Raw genomic sequence first — 19,400 nt, forward strand, 5'->3', positions numbered from 1 at the left:
TGCGCTCGTGACCTCCCGGTTAGACTACTGCAACGCTCTCTACATGGGGCTGTCCTTGAGGACCACTGGTGCAGAATGCGGTGCAGAATGCAGCCGCACGAGTTGTGATGGGGGTTTCCCGATACTCCCATGTAACCACCTGGAATGCAAGACGAGAGAGGTGAGTGCTCCGTTATGTGACCTGCTGTCCCCCCCTGGATCCCTCTCGGCTTCCCTGGATGTTTTTGGTGGAACGCGCGGAGAAGGCGTGGTGCGTACACATCCCCATCCCGCACCCAGGTGGCCTCCTCCATGGGGTATCCCTTCCAGAGCACTAAGTACTGCACTCGTCCCCTCCGTTTCCGGGAGTCCAGGATCTCTTGTACCTCATAGTGGTCGCCGTATACAGGCCCAGGGCTGCCCTCCCCCACTGCCACAGAGGCAGTTGTAGCAGGTTTCAGCAGGCTACTGTGGAGGACGGGGTGTATCTTCCCAAGGAGGGGGGGTAGCCGCAACCTGACGGTGACAGGGTTTACCACTTGTATAACTCGGAATGGGCCGAGATATTTGGGGCCTAACTTTTTGCAGGGCACCTGTAGCCGCAGGTACTTCGTAGAGAGGTACACAAGATCACCTACTTTAGGGAATGCAAATGGCCGTCTCTTTTTGTCTGCCTGCTCTTTATACGTTCCTGTAACCCGCTCTAACGCCTTCTTTGCCACCCCCCACACTTCTTCCAACTGGTGCATCCACTCCCCAGGTGTGCAGGATGCCGGGGCACCCTGTTCACAACCTGCAATGGGGACGAATTCATAACCTGAGACTACTTTAAAGGGGGAGAAGCCAGTGCTGCTATGCACTGCGTTGTTGTAGGCTACTTCCGCAAAGGTTAGCAGATCCGCCCATTCAGACTGCTGATATGAGACGTAGCAACGCAGGTATCGCTCCACCGCCGCGTTTGCACGTTCTGCAGCTCCATTTGCGCTTGGGTGATACGCCGAGCTCAGGCCCTGTGTTGCTCCAATATAACACACGAAATCCCTCCAGAACCGGGCCGTGAACTGTACCCCACGGTCAGAGATGAGACGTCGTGGCACCCCGTGGAGACGATATATATGTTGGACAAACAGCCAGGCCAGTCGACAGGCTGAAGGCAACCCCTTGCAGGGGATGAAGTGGGCTTGTTTCGAGAACAAGTCTATTACTGTCCACAAAACGTTATATCCCCTGCTTTCCGGTAGCTCGACCACAAAGTCCATGGCAATGTCCTGCCAGGGTCGTATAGGGTCTGCCACCTGTTGCAGAAGACCCGCCGGTTTGTTAGTAGAGGGCTTCGTGGTTGCGCAAATGCGGCACCTCCGCACGTAACTTTCAATATCTCGTCTCATGGTCGGCCACCAAAACTGGCGGCGGGCCAGATGCAGGGTCTTCACGAACCCGTAATGACCTGCCTGCCTGGCATCATGGCATTGATAGAGCGCTTGATTCCGTGCCACTGCAGGCACATACAGCCTGGCCCCGTGCCAAGCTAAGCCATCCCGCAACGAGAGGGTGTCGGGGTGTGCCTGTGCCCATTCATCAGTCGCCAAAGCCCCCTTACAGGTCCGCAGGAAACCGTCTGTCACAACGTTGGCCTTGTGCTCCGTCTCCTCTACCGGGCGGGACGGTGGTACCAGTGCCTGTACTACCTCCTCTTTCCGACAATCGTACTGTGGTAGCTGAGATAAGGCATCCGCCAGGAAATTTCTACCCCCGGGCACATACTTGAGGCGAAACCGGAAGCGTTGAAAATATTGGGCCCACCGTACGTGTTTCGGAGACAGTCGGCGGGGTGTCTGCAGGGCTTCCAAGTTTTTATGGTCCGTCCAAACCTCGAACTCCTGGCTAGCCCCCTCCAGAAGATGTCTCCAAGTCCCCAAGGCCCAGCGGACCGCGAAGGCCTCTTTCTCCCAGATAGCCCAAGCCCTCTCCGCGGTCGATAGCTTCTTGGAGGCGTAAGCGCAGGGCCGTAATCCTCCCATTGCATGCCGTTGCAGAAGGACAGCTCCAACAGCCACGTCGCTTGCGTCAGCCTGTACTACGTAGGGCAGGTCAGGGTTCGGGTGTTGTAGGATGGGCTCCTTAGCAAATTGCGCCTTAAGCGCCTCAAAAGCCCGCTGGCATGTAGTGGTCCATGCAAGCTTCTGCCCTGGCCGCGGCAATGTTGCCAACTGTTTAGTCCGCAGTAGATCCGTGAGCGGCAGGGCAATGGAAGCGAAGTGTGGAATAAATTGTCGATAAAAGTTAGCAAAGCCTAGAAAGCTCTGCAATTGTTTCCGGGTCCGTGGGGCCTGCCACTGTTGGATAGCCTCCACCTTCCCCGGGTCCATCTCCACCCCGTTGGAGGACACCCGATATCCCAAATAGTCCAGCCGGGGCTTGTGAAACTCACATTTAGAGAGCTTCACATATAACTGGGCGTCCCTCAGCTTGGTCAGCACACTCCGGACTAAGGCGACATGCTCCTCCAGCGTTGACGTATATATGAGGATGTCATCAAGATAGACTAGGACCCCCCGGTACAAATGGTCATGCAGGACTTGGTTGATCAACTGCATGAAGACCGCGGGGGCTCCTTGCAGTCCAGACGGCATTACCCTAAAATGAAAGCTCCCCAACGGGCAGTTAAAAGCCGTCTTCCATTCATCACCAGCTTTAATCCGGACACGGTAGTACGCCTCCCTGAGATCTAACTTGGTGAACACCCGGCCCGTAGCCAAATGAGCTAAAAGGTCCTTCACCAAAGGGAGGGGGTACAAGTGCTCTACACATACCGCGTTAACCCCCCGATAATCAACGCACAGTCTTAGGGTCCCGTCTTTCTTCTCTCTGAACAAGACAGGGGCCGCCATCTTAGACCGAGCGGGCTGGATGAACCCCCTCCGCAGGTTCTTGTCTATGTATTGACGAAGCTCCTGCATCTCCCGGGGTGCCATTGCGTACATGCGGGGTTTCGGCAGTTTTGCCCCCGGCTCCAGTTCAATAGCGCAGTCCGTCGGGCGGTGGGGTGGCAAGGCATCACACTCCTTCTCATCGAAGACATCTGCGAGATCGCTGTACTCCCGTGGCACCTGTGTCTCAAACTCAGTTCCCACCCCAGCGGCCCCCTCTGGCCCACCAATCCCCTCCGGACCCATGAAGGAATGCTTTGCAGGAGGCTGGGGCCCTGTCCCGAGACGGAGGTGTCGGCATCCCCCCTCCCACCAAACCGTGGGGCCCCACCTGTCCAACCACGTAAGCCCCAGGATAACCGCCTCCGTCATAGACGGCACCACGACAAACCGCAGAGTCTCCCAGTGTGTACCCAATTCCATTCTCACCGGTGCCGTTACATGCGTAATAGGTGCTCCACCCAAAAGGGACCCGTCTACCTGCTGAAATCGGATAGGTTTGGGGAGCCGTTGAAGGGGGATACCGGCCTCCCTTGCCATCACCAGGCTAATGAGGCAGCGCGTGCTGCCTGTATCAATCAAAGCCTTACACTCCCTTCTCTCACCTGTTCGTGGGCTTATCAACACCACAGGCAGCACAAAAGGGCACACCGGAGCGCTTACCATCGGGTCCTCTTTGTACTCGTGATCCTCAGACCCATCGGATGTGTCAGTCCGTCCATCCGCCGGGCCCACTGGACGCACCGGTGTTGATGTTCGGGGTGTCTTGTCGGCCACCTGGTACGCTGTTCTGGAGCGTTCCACAGCTCTCCTGGGGGTCGGGACCCGCGCCACCGGAGGGTTGGGCCCCGGTCGTAGCGGAGGTAACGGGTAGTCCACTGCCCGATGGCCCGGTTGGTCGCAGCGGAAGCAGCGGATTGTTGGACGCGGTGCTGGTTGGGGGCCGGGTTGTGTCGCCGCCGGCTCGGGCTTCCGGCTCTCGGTCTTCGGCCCCTCCGGGGCCCTCCAGGCTCCAGGACCCACTACTGGCCTGCCCCGGGTGTCCTGCAACCCAATATCTAGCTCCACCGCCACCCGGAACCAATCCTGAAGCCGTGCAGGAACCCCCCGCACCACACATGCCCGTCGGAGAGCCCCATTGAGACCGGCCCGGAAGTGGTGCACCAACAAGCGCTCGGGCCACGAGCGTAACCTGCCCCCAACCCTTCGGAACTCGAGCACATACTCCTCTGCCGGTCGTCCTCGCTGCCTGATGGCTAACACTTCAGCCTCCGCGCGATGTAAGCGGGACACATCTTCGAAGCGGACGCGCAGGGCTTCCAAGAACAGCCCCACGTCCCCGAGTTCGCGGGCGTGGTCACTGTAAAGGTCCGCTGCCCAGGTTGCAGCCTCTCCCTGAAGGCACGCGGTGACCGCCACCACCATCGCCCACTGTGATGGATAGGCATGAGCATACCCGTCCAGATGGTTAATCACCTGCCCTAGGAACATGGCCAGGCGGTCGGGATGCCTATCATAGGTCGTGGTGAGCGGTGGGGGTCCCCACACCACACCCGGACCCCAATGTCCAACAGGTGGACGGGTCTGAGCCTGGGACACCCCCACCGATCTGGGTGCCGGACGTCCAGGGCCTCGATCAGGCGTTGGCCAGGCATCACGCCCTCCTTGTGCTCGTGTGGATGGGGCCCGAACGCCACCCTCCCCAGGCACCTTGAACTTTGGGCTGGCCAGTCGGAAACGGGACGCTGCTGGCTGACTGGGAGCCCCCCCAAGAGACCACTGTCCCGTGTCGTCGTCAGGGCCCATGGCCACCCAGGAACCGCCATCACGTGCCCCGACTTCTCAGAACCTATCGCGCAGCACGTCCATAGTCTGGCTCCCGGGTGCGGTTGAATAACTGTATTCCTCGCCGTCGTCATCAGTCAGCCGACGCTCCCTCTAACCCAGTGGAGCCCCACTGGGCCGGCCCGTTCGTCCTTGCTCGACCCCTGTGCGCCCCAGGATCGAGCTCAGCCACCACTCCCCCCCCTGGGTCTGGCTACTAGCACCCTGGGACTCCACCGCAGGGTCTGCTGGTGGTACTTCCCGCACTTTAGGCCTCACAGCAGGCTGGACGTCCTCCACGTCCCTCTCCACAGGGGTTGTCGCCTCCGCCCCGGCCACGCCAGCCTCCTCCGATGCAGTCTCCAAAGCAGCCCCTTGCGAGCCCTCTGCCATGGCGCACAAACGGAACACAGCAGAAAGGCAGTCAGGCCACAATGCTAAGGTGAAACGCTGGCTTTCTGTCAAAGCTCGTCCTGCAGCAAGCAGGGCAGAGTGCCGAATACAGGAACGAGAGACTTCCGATGCGATCTGCAAGCACTTTATTCTTCAAGGCAACAGCCGCAACAAGAAACAAAGCCAGCGTTGGCCGCTATCTGCAGCCAACGCTATTATATACACACTCAAAACCCCCACCCATACTCCACCCAAACACGCCCACGCCCTCCCATTCCCTATAACTGCCCCACCCCACCCCTACCAGGGGCCCACCTGGAATGCAAAGCTCGTCCTGCAGCAAGCAGGGCAGAGTGCCGAATACAGGAACGAGAGACTTCCGATGCGATCTGCAAGCACTTTATTCTTCAAGGCAACAGCCTCAACAAGAAACAAAGCCAGCGTTGGCCGCTATCTGCAGCCAACGCTATTATATACACACTCAAAACCCCCACCCATACTCCACCCAAACACGCCCACGCCCTCCCATTCCCTATAACTGCCCCACCCCACCCCTACAAATCCCTTTGCCCGTCGCCCAACCAGGTAAGCCTCCTCTCGTGCGTCGCCGTCACCGTGCTCCACCCCCTCACCAACTCCCTGCCGTGCCCAACTCCGAAACCCCCTGTGGTCATTTACACCCGAAGCTCCTAGCCACCCAGGCACCGCGGCGGGAAAGAGCTTGTCTCCCAACGAATCCGCCGTAGGTCCCGAACCCCCCCGGCCGCCGTGAGTGGGCCCGAGCCTCCGCCGGTCAGCCGTGCGGAGGAGGACGACCGGGGCGGCGGCGCGGCCTCCCGAGCCCTCCGAGCCGCCGACGCGCCGCCAGTCAAAGTCAGCTGTTGCGCGGCGGAGAAGGAGGACAGCTGAAGCGACGGCGCAGCCTCCCGAACCTTCCGAGCCGCCGCCGCGCCGCCAAGCACAGTCAGCTGTTGTGCGGCGGGGGAGGAGGATGGCTGAAGCGGCGGCGCGGCCTCCCGAGCCTTCCGGGCCGCCGACGCGCCGCCAGGCGTTGTCAGCTGTTGCGCGGCATCAGGCAAGGGCGGCTGAAGCGGCGACGCAGCCCCTGGAGTCTCCCAGGCCGCTATAGAGCCGCAGTCCCCCGAGGAGGCAGGCTGGTCCAGCGGGCGGTAGGCGGGGGTTGCCGGGGAGGCGGAGGGACCCCCCCCTCGAGTGTCGGGCTCCCGAGGCCCGACAATGGGGGTTTCCCGATACTCCCATGTAACACCTCTATTCCGCGAGCTGCATTGGCTCCCGGTTGCCCTCCGCGTGAGATTCAAGGTACTGGTGATGACCTATAAAGCCCTAAATGGCTTGGGTACAGGTTATCTGAGGAAACACCTGCTGCCGGCATCAAGCTCCCTTCGTCCAGTGCGCTCCCACAGGGAGGGTCTTCTCAGGGTACCGCCGGTAAGAGATTGCCGGCGGACAACACCCAGGGATAGGGCCTTCTCAGTGGGTGTGCTTGCCCTTTGGAATTAGCTGCCAGTGGAGCTTAGGACTGTCCCCGACCTCCGTTCATTCCACCGGGACATGAAGACCTGGCTCTTCGAACTCTCTGGCCCAGGCTGAGAATTTTAATTTTAATTTTAATTTTACCTGGGGTTTTATTTGTTCAGGGACGGATATAATTTTTTAACTGTTTTTAACTTTTGTATTTTTTGTTTTAATCACCCTGTAAACCGCCCTGAGTCCTTTGGGAAAGGGTGGTATATAAATATAAATAAATAAATAAATAAATAAATAAATAAATAAATAAATAAATAAATAAATAAAATATTTATTATATTTCTATTTATTCACTGCCCCATTCCAGTGGACTCTGGAGAGGTAATAAATATTATAGGAAAAGACTTGTTTCAGTATAATTTCTGAACATTTCATTACCAAATTAAGTAACATCAGCAGCAGAATTTTCTTGTCCTATTCTCCTTAACTTATAAATGTCTTGTGTGCCAGTGTGGTCAGTTGGTTGTGCATTGGTTGTTCATTTGGAGCTATATTTAATTTCTGAGCAGCTAATTGGTTCTCTTGTTGATTGGTAGTTCGAATGGTCTGGTTTCTTACATATTCACATGGATCTAGATCAATATGCTTGTTAATTGCTCCTTTGGTAGAATACCAGGCCTTAATAAATTCACATGTGTGGTGGATGTTGGCATGCCCAATGATTTTTGTTCCTATCCAATCAAATTGGTGTTATTTATTATCAATGTGGTTTGAGATCAGGGATTTTTGCTCATGCTGTTTAACTGCTAGTTGATGTTCATGAATCCTTGTTTTCAAATGCCTTCCTGTTTGTCTCACATAGAATTGGTTACAATTATTGCAATTGATTTTGTATACTATGTTGCTGTTGTCTTACTTCTGTATTTTTTCTTTGACTTTAGATCGCTCTTTTCTGAGTGTAAATGTGGCTTTGTGAGCTATCACTATTCCTAGGGGTTGCAGTATTCTGACAGCCATTTCAGATGTTCCTTTGATGTATGGCAGGACTTGTTTTTGTGTTGCGACTGGCTGTGTATTTTGTCGGGATTTGGATGATAAGCATCGTATTATGAAATTTAAATATAGCTCCAAATGAACACCCAATTGCACGACCAACTAACTATACTGGTACTCAAGACATGTATAAGCAAAGGAGAATAGGACAAGAAATTCTTGTTGATGATGTTACTTAGTTTGTAGCAAAATGTTCAGAAATTATATTGAAACTAACTTGGAGAGCCAACCACTGCCAAATCTAAAACCTAAGGTACAAGTATTTTCTATTATTTAAAAATTATAGGAAAAAGTTAGGGGTTTAGCATTTTACATATTGGGGTATTACATCAGATTTGAGAATGTACTGATTATTATTTTTTTGCTTTATTCCAAACAAGTAATTTAATTACAATAACAATCAGTGCCATCACAGGCCAATTTCTAGAGGGGTAAGACTCATTTGAATGAGCAAATTCTCCAGTAGCACCTTGAAACAATTGTGTGCAATTGTACCCTTCTCTGCATTTTGTTTTTAACATTTGGCTGTTTGTTCATTTTTTGAACATGGGAAAGAAACAGCAGAGAAGGTTTGCCCAGTTGTGTAATAAAAGTGAAAGTTGAACAGGTTTACAATACAGTTGATGAGTATATCTTTTCATCTGGATTGTATTTTGCAATAGCCTGGGTGATGAAATTACATAGACACAAATGTCTCTGGAAAGGAAAATGTAAGTTAATAATATATAAATGAAGTATGCTGTACTGCCTTGATCTATTTTTTTTAATCCCATTTATATCCTGCCCTTCTCTGAAGACTCAGGGTGGCTTACAATCTAAGCACAAATTAATGTGCTTAGCAATAGCCTTCATTCTATGTATATGCCTGCTTATTAGGGCTTTCGCCGCCCCCCCCCCAGCGGCATTATTACAAATTCAGCTTATTTGCAATTGATCAGCCCATTGAGATAGAAAGGATTGTTTACTTTCTTTACTTATTCATAATTAGTACTTAATTTAACCAGAGAAATATGGCTTCCAGGTTTTTTTTTGTGAAAAACAGATATCAGTTCATGACAAATTTATAAAGCTGATCATGGGTAGCTGGTGATAAGTATTAAATATTCAAAGTTCAAAAGCACTCTTGTATTGCTTCATAAATGAGAGGAATCAGTCATAAAATTAGAGCACATGCATTCCTGCTGAGCATATTCAGGCCGCTAACCATATTGCAGCATTCAGTTATATATTCTCTTATTTTTTATTCACAATTGAACAAAAGTGACATAATTAAGTAAACTAAGATTTTCATATGATGCTTCACCTGCATAGGACTTTCCTCTAAATTATTTGTAAAAAACAAAACAAAACAAAGTTATATACTCTATAGCAATAGGTTTATAATATTACTGAAGTATTTATATTAATCAGGTATTATTATACAGTGGAAAGGATCACATGAAAAAATATGCTGCTAGATCTGACCAAATAGTATATAGTTCAATTGCTGCAAAACTCTAGATGAACACCAGATGGTGGCAGAGATAGAGTTTTCTGTATCACTTTGCTGCCATCTACTGATTGTCTGGAAACCACAGTATTAGGAAGCAGCTATTTTATATTTTATACCATTATAACTAGCTTATTTTAGAACCAATACATTCTAGTTTTTTTATCTTTGTTTATAAATCACCTGTGGAAGATGTTGGTTTGAAAGACAACTAAGAATTATATTTAATTAATATAATACAAGAGTCTTGATTTAGAAATATGAAATGTTTGCAAGATAGGACTTTTCCCAAGTATATTTTAAAATGCAGAAAAGTCAATCCTGCACTGTCAACCAGTAACAATTATCCATCCAGTAACCTACATCACTGCTTGATATTTCTTTATAATATTGCAAGGGAAGATATATTAGCAACGTATGTTATGGAAATAGTTTTGAAAAAAATGAACTTTAATCTTTTTAAACTTCAGTAACTGACAATGATCTGGATCCAAAAATCCTCTTAATGTCTTTCTTTGCTCCTCCCACTGCTTTGTCCATGCCTTAATTCTACAGTAATTCATTTATTGTTGGCAACTACGCTTACAAGTGTCACTTTCTTTGGCAGTGATGTTCACTAATATGCCTAATCTCTGACCAAGGTTTAAAAATCAGATTTAATATTCATAATTGATGTTTGAGTTGCATTAAATTAGCCAAAAACAATATATATATAGCCAATTCTACAAACCATTGTGCCTGGGTTCTTATCAGTCAAAAGCAGACAAACCATTTATGGCTTCAATTAATATGTAAATACATCAACCTGTTGTATATCCCTGAATCTGTATGTTTCAATAATATATCCCACTTATCCTGCAAAGAATTGTATATGTTGCAGCCTAGATAGTATGTCAGACTATGGGACTGAAAAAAATTAGAAAACCATAACCTGAAGCAGATTCTCAAGCAAAAGGAAAAATAGGGCAAATATGCTAACATTGGAATCAGATCTTGAAACAAACTAAGATGTCTATTTTGTCCCTACATTAATAACACTATCATAGGCCCAATAGATTACATGTTCTTCCTGTAATATGATACATGCCACATCTGCCAGCAATTCCCTTGTATGTAGGTGTCAGAATCCATTTATATACTGCTCAAAAAATAAAGGCAACACAAGATAAGACATCCTACTATTAAATAAAGTACATTGTGTTGTTTAAGTGTTCCCTTTATTTTTTGAGCAGTATATTTCATTTCTAACTATCTCCTCTGAGCTAACCCCAAATCTCATCTCCCCCTGGATTCTGCCATCCCAAGGGGGAGAGGGAACAGGCATGGAGTTTTGTGGCTTTCACTTCCTCCCTTAAATGTAACCTTTGTTTATTCTGCCTGCTTGCTATCCATCACAATATAATCAATTGCTTTCTCACTAGGCATTCCCTCTCATCTTATGGGCAGCTAGAAAAGGGGGTGGAAAGGGGAAGAATGAAACCCTCTGACATCTGGTCTGCTTCTCTGGATGAAGTATGAGGGGGTGGAAATGATCCTGCTGTGAATGGACTCTTATCTCTCCTCTCCCACGATGGGCTTATCACCTGGAGCCTGGTTGATCTGAACTGACTGAATGAACTGTGGGGTGGGGTTTGCTTGGGGGCACTTTAAAAATATTGATCTGTGAGGGGATTCCTCAGATCCTGTCTATTATGCCTGCTATCTCCTATTTCTTAGTAAAAGTTCCTGTTGGAAAATCTTGCCTCCTAGAGTCCTGCTTTCTTAAGATGTGGACTGAAGTGGGTTCGGACATTAGACAGGATCTGCATTAAGAGTCAACCTAGAAGGAAGAAACTTACCGTTAGACATTGTAAAAAATACAATGTCTAACAACAAGGCAGGGAAGAAGGGAAGCCCCATGGAAAGGGAGCCTCCCCCCGACCTAAGTTCTACCAACTATCAGGAGCTGAAGCGTCATATTCCTCCGGGGAAGAGGTGATGGAGATGCACGACCACAAACTGCGGTGGTCGATGGGTGTTAGAAGGAAAAGCGAGTGGGAAAAGGTATCAAGGAAAGTGACCATGAGATGGGGCAGCCACCAACCTGAATGGAAGCAAGCGATGGAGAATTCCCTGCACGTCAGCGGGAAGGACAGGAGTTATGCACCACACTCAGACTGGATCCTAGAGAAAGCTATTGACCTGATGAAAAAACCCTTGGCTCTCTAAGGGAGGAGAAACCTGAGTCCCACAGCCACACCAGCGCCTGGAGCTGCAGCTGGAGAGACAGTGGGGGATCCAGAACCTGTAGCACCAGGGCCATCTGCTGAACCCAGAGAATCAAAATGGTGAGGCAGGGCAGACGGCTGGTGGCTGAATATACCCAAGAATTCCGGGCCATTGCTGAACTGGCCAGAAGATATCCTCCTTAGCCATTTCAAAGATGGGCTAAAGTGTAACCTGTATGATGCTTGCCTGCCTTGAGGGGACCAAACCACCTTAATGACTAGTATGACCTGGCAGAGATAGACCTACTGAAGAGTAGGCAGAGATAGGCCTACTGAAGAGGCACCACCGAGGAAAATCACGGGGCCACCTGCCTCCCAAGCAGACGTGCAAGCCAGCAAAACCACCGGCTATGGCTTAGAAATCAACGGGCTGTTTCAAACGTGGGAGAGAGGGCCATGGCATCACAGAATGCTACTCAAAAGCCCCTCAGTGCAAATCAGACCCATCAGGAAATCAGGAAAGTCCCCAGCCAAGCCAAAAGAGCCCACCATGAAGGGGATAGAGTCTGTAGAGTCCCCAACCCCTGCCAAGGAATGGGAGGGAACTCAGGCCTACATCACAGGGGTGGTGGACTCCTCGGAGGACAGCTTGGAGGGCAAAACCCTGGTAAGTGGATGCATTCCACCCATCCTCAAGACAGTGACTATATTTGCTCCCTCCATGCCTGAAGCTGTCAAAGTGAAAGTCTTAATAGACTCTGGCTGCACCCACTGCCTCATTAGCCTGACGCTAGTGGGGAATTTGGGCATTCTGGTGAGGAGATTAAAGGACCCAGTTAGATGGGTCCACAGTAGGGGGGGCGGGTACCAGCTACCCTAGCCACCTTACCAGTTCACCTTTCCCTGGGTTCCCATGAGGAAGATATAACATTTGTAGTGATCCCAGGCATGGAATGCCCAATGATTTTAGGGCTGGAATGGTTAAAGAAATGGAACCCCTGGGTAAATTGGAGGACAGCAGAACTCAACTTCCCAGAGGGGGAGCATGTGTACTTAAAACCCCAAAAATCCCTCCAAACCTGAGGAGCGGAGACAGCATCAGTGGGAAAAGAGAAGGGGTTACTAGAAATATCAGAAGAATACTGGGACCTTGCTGAAGTTTTCAGTGAGGAATGGGCAGATGAGCTCTCTCCTCACTGACCCACAGACTGTGCTATAGAAATCAAACACGGGGCAAAACTCCCAAAGCCCAGGCTGTACTCCATGAGCCCTAAAGAGACATAGGAAATAGAAAGATTCATAAATAAAAACTTAGAAAGGGGATTTATTGAACCTGCCAAACCCAAAGTGGCCGCTCCAATCCTATTTAGGGAGAAGAAGAACAGCACTATGCGTTTGTGCATAGATTACCATGCCCTGAATGCAATTAATGAAAGTAATCTGTATCCCCTACCCCTCATGAAGGATATGCTTTCCCACGTATCAAAAGGAAGGATTTTTACCAAACTAGACCTAAGAGAAGCATACTACCACATTAGGATCAAGGAAGGGGATGAATGGAAGACCGCATTCAATTGTCCAATGGGTTGCTACCAGTTCAGTGTTCTGCCATTTGGACTACAAGGGCCCCCCACAGTTTTTATGTAATTAATCAATGAAGTGCTAAGAGACCACCTATTTAAGGGGGTCCTGGTTTACTTAGATGACATCCTTATCTTCACTAAGACCAAAGAGGAGCATATTAATCTAGTCAGAGCAGTTCTAAAAAAATTGCAGGCCACCCACCTATATGCAAAATTATCGAAATGTGAATTCCACTAGGAAAAAAAACTACCTGGGGTATCGCATATCCCCACAGGACATCAAAATGAACCCCAAAAATGTCAGGGCAGTATTAGAATGGGCACCACCCTGCACACGGAAGCAATTGCAAAGTTTCCTGGGTTTTGCAAACCTCTACTGGCAATTCATCCCTTCATTTGCCCAAATAGCCCTACCCATCACGAACTTGTTGAAAATGAGGGGGGACCCCCAGTGAAACCCAGCCAGCCCCTGAAGTGGACAATGTAATGTCAAGCGGCATTCAAGAGACTAAAGAGACTTTTTTCTGCTGAACCCGTACTGAGACACCCGGACCCTGATAAACCCTTTGTAATACAGGCAGATGCAAGCAATGTGGTGGTTCTGAGCTGTATTATTACAAAAAAATGATGAGGGGGCATTGCAACCGTGTGCATGTACATCCAGGAAACTCACAGAGACACGACGGGCTGTGTGGGAAAAGGAGGTGTACGCTCTTAGGTGGTCATTACTTGTGTGGCGTCATTTCCTTGAAGGAAATAAAATCCCCTTCCAGGTCTGGACAGACCACAAAAATTTGGAAGCACTAAAAACACCCAGGAAACTCACTCCTAAGCAAGCCCGCTGGTCTTAACACATTCACCAATTCCGTTTCACACTTAAACACTTACTGGGGGAAAAGAATTTCCTGGCAGATGCACTGTCTTGCATGCCCCAATATAACAGCATATGGGCCACTGATTCTAAACCACTTATGCTCAAACAACAACTGGCAGCACCAGTATCCACCAGGGCCCAAGCTAAAATGAAGCAGCAGCTGGGTAGCCAAACTGGAATCAAATTCCAAAAGTCTTTGGAAACAGATGAATGGTTCCAGAAAAACAGACATGTGTGCACAATCAAAGACAGACTACCCTGGGTGGGGGAGAAGTTATATATGCCTGCCACCCAGAGGATCAATTTCATGCAGTTGTGCCATGATACAAAATCAGCAGGACATTTTGGGTTTGTAAAAACTTTACATTTAAGTAAAAGGCAATTTTGGTGGCTATCCATGAAAAAGGACATAGAAAGCTACGTGGCCAGCTGCCAAACTTGTGTAATGGCTAAGAGGCTGCAGGAGAAGTCGCCCGGACTGTTACAACCAGTGGCGAACCGCTCAGCCCCCTGTAAAGAAATAGCCGTGGATTTTATAGTGGAATTACCAGAAAGCAACGGGAACACTGTCATCTGGGGGGTTTACGGATTTGTTTTCCAAACAAGTGTACTTTATCCCTTGCCAAAAGATTTTCACTGCAAAAACCTTAGTGAAATTATTTGTGCAGCATATATACAGACTTCATGGAGCACCCCAATGCATCATATCTGAAAGAGGAATGCAATTTACATCAGAATTCTGGAAAGAGTTTTTATCCTTCTTAGGAACTACTCAGGGACTGATATCTAGTCATCATCCTCAAGGGAACGGCCAATCGGGAACGCGGGAACTCAGTACTTGAGCAAAACTTAAGATGCTTTATTAATTTCCAGCAAACAAATTGGATGTACCTACTCACCTTCACAGAAGTTGCTTACAATAACACAGTCCACTCCAGCACAGGCTACATTCCTTTTCAAATAGCCACCGGTCAAAGTTTCAACCCTGCCAGAACTAATTCCAAACGAACCAGAAATCCCATCATTGAAAGAATGGATTGCACAATTGTAAATCGTTAGGAAAAATTTAGATGAAGCTAGGCAAGCATACAAAGCACAGGCAGACAAAAAGAGAGTTGAACCCACACCATTCAGGGTAGGAGTGATGGTATATTTACCTACAAAATCCCTAAAATCCCTACAGCCCTGTAGAAAACTTGGACCAATATATATAGGACCTTTTCCAATTAAAAGAATCATAAACCCAGTAACAGTAGAATTAGAATTACCCAAAAATCTTAGGCAAATACACTCAATCTTTCACTGCAGTTTGCTAAAAAGGGAACAACAATCACCTTTATGGCCAACCCCCCCACCACCTAACATGGTTGAAGGAGAACAACACTTCGAAGTAAAAGAAATCCTAGATTCTAGAAAGTACCATGGAGCAATTCAATACCTAGTAGCTTGGAAACATCTTCCCTCTTCAGAAAATGAGTGGGTCCATAAATGTCACATCAGACCACCTAAGTTGGTAAAAAGGCTTCATACAGAATATCCCAGCAAACCAGGCTAACATCTATATTTTTGTTTCCTCTACAGGTGGATCTCTTCTATTTTTAAAGGGGTGCAGGATGTCAGAATCCATTTATATTTCATTTCTAACTATCTCCTCTGAGCTAACCCCAAATCTCATCTCCCCCTGGATTCTGCCATCCCAAGGGGGAGAGGGAACAGGCATGGAGTTTTATGGCTTTCACTTCCTCCCTTAAATGTAACCTTTGTTTATTTCGCCTGCTTGCTATCCATCACAATATAATCAATTGCTTTCTCACTAGGTATCCCCTCTCATCTTATGGGCAACTAAGAAAGGGGGTGGAAAAGGGAGGAATGAAACTCTCCAGAATCTGGTTTGTTTCTCCGAATGAAGTATGAGGGGGATGGAAATGATCCTACTGCAAATGGATGTTATCTCTCCTCTCCCATGATGGGCTTATCACCTGGAGCTTGGCTGATCTGGAACTGAATGAATGAACTGTGGGGTGGGGTTTGCTTGGGGACACTTTAAAAATATTGATCTGTGAGGGGATTCCTCAGATCCTGTCTATTATGCCTGCTATCTCCTATTTCTTAGTAAAAGTTCCTGCTTGGAAAATGTTGTATCCAAGAGCCCTTCTTTCTTAAGATGTGGGCTGAAGTGGGTTCTGACAGTAGAAGACATGGGACAAACTGTGCAAAAGAATTAATGGACACAAATATGGTATCATAATATTTGAGGATTTCAATCACCCAGACTTCAGAGAGACTAATTTGGAAAAACAGGACTCTGAAAGCGCTCTTGAGTTAAAGATTGCTTTACTGAAATACATCAAAAGTTTTCAAGCTTTCTCCAAATGTTTCAACAAACACAATGGGTTTTTATACATTACAATTTTGAATTGATAAAGTGCTAGTAATTTGTCTCACATGTAATCTACAAGGGCAGTTCGGAAATAATGCACACCTGCACATCACTAGACACACCCAAGAACTTTTGAAGTACTTCCATTGAGATTTTTTGATCACCTGCCCCATAGCCCAGATTTGGCGCCAAGCAATTACTACTAAGCAGTTTCAAACCTTGTAAGACATTATGATAAGTGCCTCGATTTGAATGCCGATTATGTTGAAAAGTAATGTAGTTTTTAAATGAAAGTTCTGTATCTGTGAGTGTCTGTCATTGATAATCAAATGGAGGTTTATTTCCAAATTGCCCTCATATATCTTTATAAACATTCTGTCTTCTCTTCCTTCTGCCTCACCCAAATTTAAGACAATGAAGCTGATGAAGTGAGCTGTGGTTCATGAAAGCCTATTAACAAAATGCCTTAATCAGAAAAGATACTACCAGTGATATCTTGATTTTTGGGTAGGTTTATTTACCTTTTGCTGTCAATTAATAGCTTTTCAGATTTTTGAAGCCCAGATCTAATAGTGTTGTATGTTATTATGAAGTTTATTCAGTATTCCGTAGATGGGTCCAAAGGCATTTAATTTGGCAGAGTTCACTCTCTTGACAGTTTTTACGAACTCAAGAAAAGCATTAGTTAGTTTGCTTTCCTCCTACTATAACAAGAACACCCTTGAAGGATTGTGGTGTTTGGCTATTGCCATGTTACTTGAGTAATGGAGTAAGCTAATTTTGGCTTGCACTGCCGTTCTGTGCCCGTGGACCATGTGCTATGACAACACTTGCATGCCCAAGATATCCATAGCTCTCAGGTCATGGAAACAGTTTAATTTCGATAGGCAAGGAGAATGTTTGTTAGAATGGTTTAATTTATATTCACCTGTGAGAGCCAAGTTATGCTTCCAAGGAATTACACTTATCAGGCAATTAGACAAAAAATTGCTTGACTCACCTTAGCATAATTTTTTAAGGACCCAGAACTATTGGCCTGTACATCTGGCCTAGATAATGTATGGAACTTTCGGTCATTTCCTGAATCCTGGGATTCTGCTATTTCTAGTCTCAAAATATCTATAGGTTTCCAGATTTCAAAAGCTTCTATAGATAGTTACCTGGGTCTGAATCTCACCAAACCTAATGGCACTTACTTGTGAGACAGCCAACTCATTGGGATATAACAGAGTTGGAAACGATTTTGGAGGTCTTGTAGTTCAACCCCCTGCTCAAGCAGGAGACCCTATACCATTTCAGAGAAATGGTTGTCCAACCTCTTCTTAAAAACCTTCAGTGATGGACCATCCTTAACTACTGAAGGCAAGTTTGTTCCAATGGTTAATTGTTCTGTCAGGAAATATGCACACAGTACCTGCAGAAGGGAGGGAGATCTATACAGATAGTCCCAGACTTATGACTACAATTTGGACTGGAATTTCCATTGCTAACCAAGGTAATTGTTAAGTGAGTCACACCCAATTTTTTTGCCTTTTTCACCATGAAGCAAATTACCATGGTCATTAAGTGAAGCACACAATTGTTAAGCAAATCTAGCTTCCCCCATTGACTTTGCTTATCAAGACCTGGCTGGGAAAGTTGCAAATGGCAATCATGTGGCTCTGGGACACTACAACAATCATAGGGACCTTGGCAATTGGGAAGGATTTAAGTCTGATCATGTGACCACAGAGACACTATGACAGTTGTAGGTGTGAGAATAAGTCATAAGTCAGTTTTTTTTACTACCAATCTATTTTGAATGGTAACTAAACAAATGGTTGGAAATGGAGGATTACTTTGCTAATTTGCACATTCCAAAATATTCTAGGAAGTCAGCAGAAGCAATTGGGCATTAGTGAAACTGGGCTTCATTTTATTAGCTCAAGCCTGCCCAATGGTGTCTGAAACTTAGCAAATTTATTAGCTTCTCTCCTTTTTTAGTTTTTTTTCCTGCGGTATTTGTTTACTTCTGTTTTTTTTGTTTTGTTTTCCAGGAGAGTCCAGACCGGGGTAGGCAACCTTGGTTCTTTTATGACTCATGGACTTCAACTCTCAGAATTCCTGAGACATTCATGCTGGCTCAGGAATTCTGGGAGTTGAAGTCCACTAGTCATAAAAGAGTCAAGGTTGCCTACCCCTGGTCTAGACAAAAAGTGTAAAAAAAGTAGATGTTTGGAGCTGGAAAATCTTTGGAAGACCCATAGATATGGATAAGAGAGCAAGTAACCTGGTGATGTGCAAGATATCTGTCATGAATCTATCTAAACTGGACTCCAACCATGTCTAAAGTAAATGCAAATTCAAATATATGTCATATGTCTAACCTTAAGAGAGAAGGTAAAAAAATAAGTATACTCTTTGAAATAATTGCTTGAAACCCTGCACGCCATTTCTGCATCTACTACTTCTGGGAGAACCCTGATGAGCCATTGACTTTAAACATACCTTAGTAATCCCGCTATGTGATAGCATTAATTCTTTATGCATCATTACTTAGAGTGGCTAAATAATGCTTAGTGGTTGAGTTCATACAGGGGTCAAGGTATAATGTTTGACCTTTTGACTTAGATTTAGTATGCTGTGTAAAATTAAGAGTTTGAGCTTATAAACTGTGATTTATATTTAGCATTAAATAACCTAGTCACTATGGTTTGTGTCCTACAATGAACCTCTGTATCATGGCCCATGATTTTAATCATTCCTGATTAACAGAACTTGAGATGTAAACTTGATATGTTCAATTAGTTCTCCACCCTTTGAATTCATTCCTGGTTCTTGTTTGACAGCAACTCATCAATTATCTACTTGCCTCTCTAAAAGAAGATCACATTCTCTTCATTCTCCATTGTTAGCTTTCAGCACCTCTTATAAAAATATTGTTAAAACAAAAGATCTATTCAATGAGCAATGCTTTACATGAAGAATGTATTTCAAGTGAAAATAAGAAGAACTTTCTGTCCTCAGACTACTTACAGGATGTGAACTTTTACCAAAACAAGCACTGGCACATGCATACAACAATATTGTTTTGAGTAACACATAGGAAGTAAAAACAGTGGCATAGGACACCTAAAGGATGCAGAATGGAGGATAGATAGAGATATTAATATTCGAAAATAAACAAGCTGTAAGGACCTGCCCTAGCTGGTCCCTCAGGA

Source organism: Vipera ursinii (genome assembly GCF_947247035.1).
Source record: "Vipera ursinii genome assembly, chromosome: 6".
Lineage (NCBI taxonomy): Eukaryota > Metazoa > Chordata > Lepidosauria > Squamata > Viperidae > Vipera > Vipera ursinii.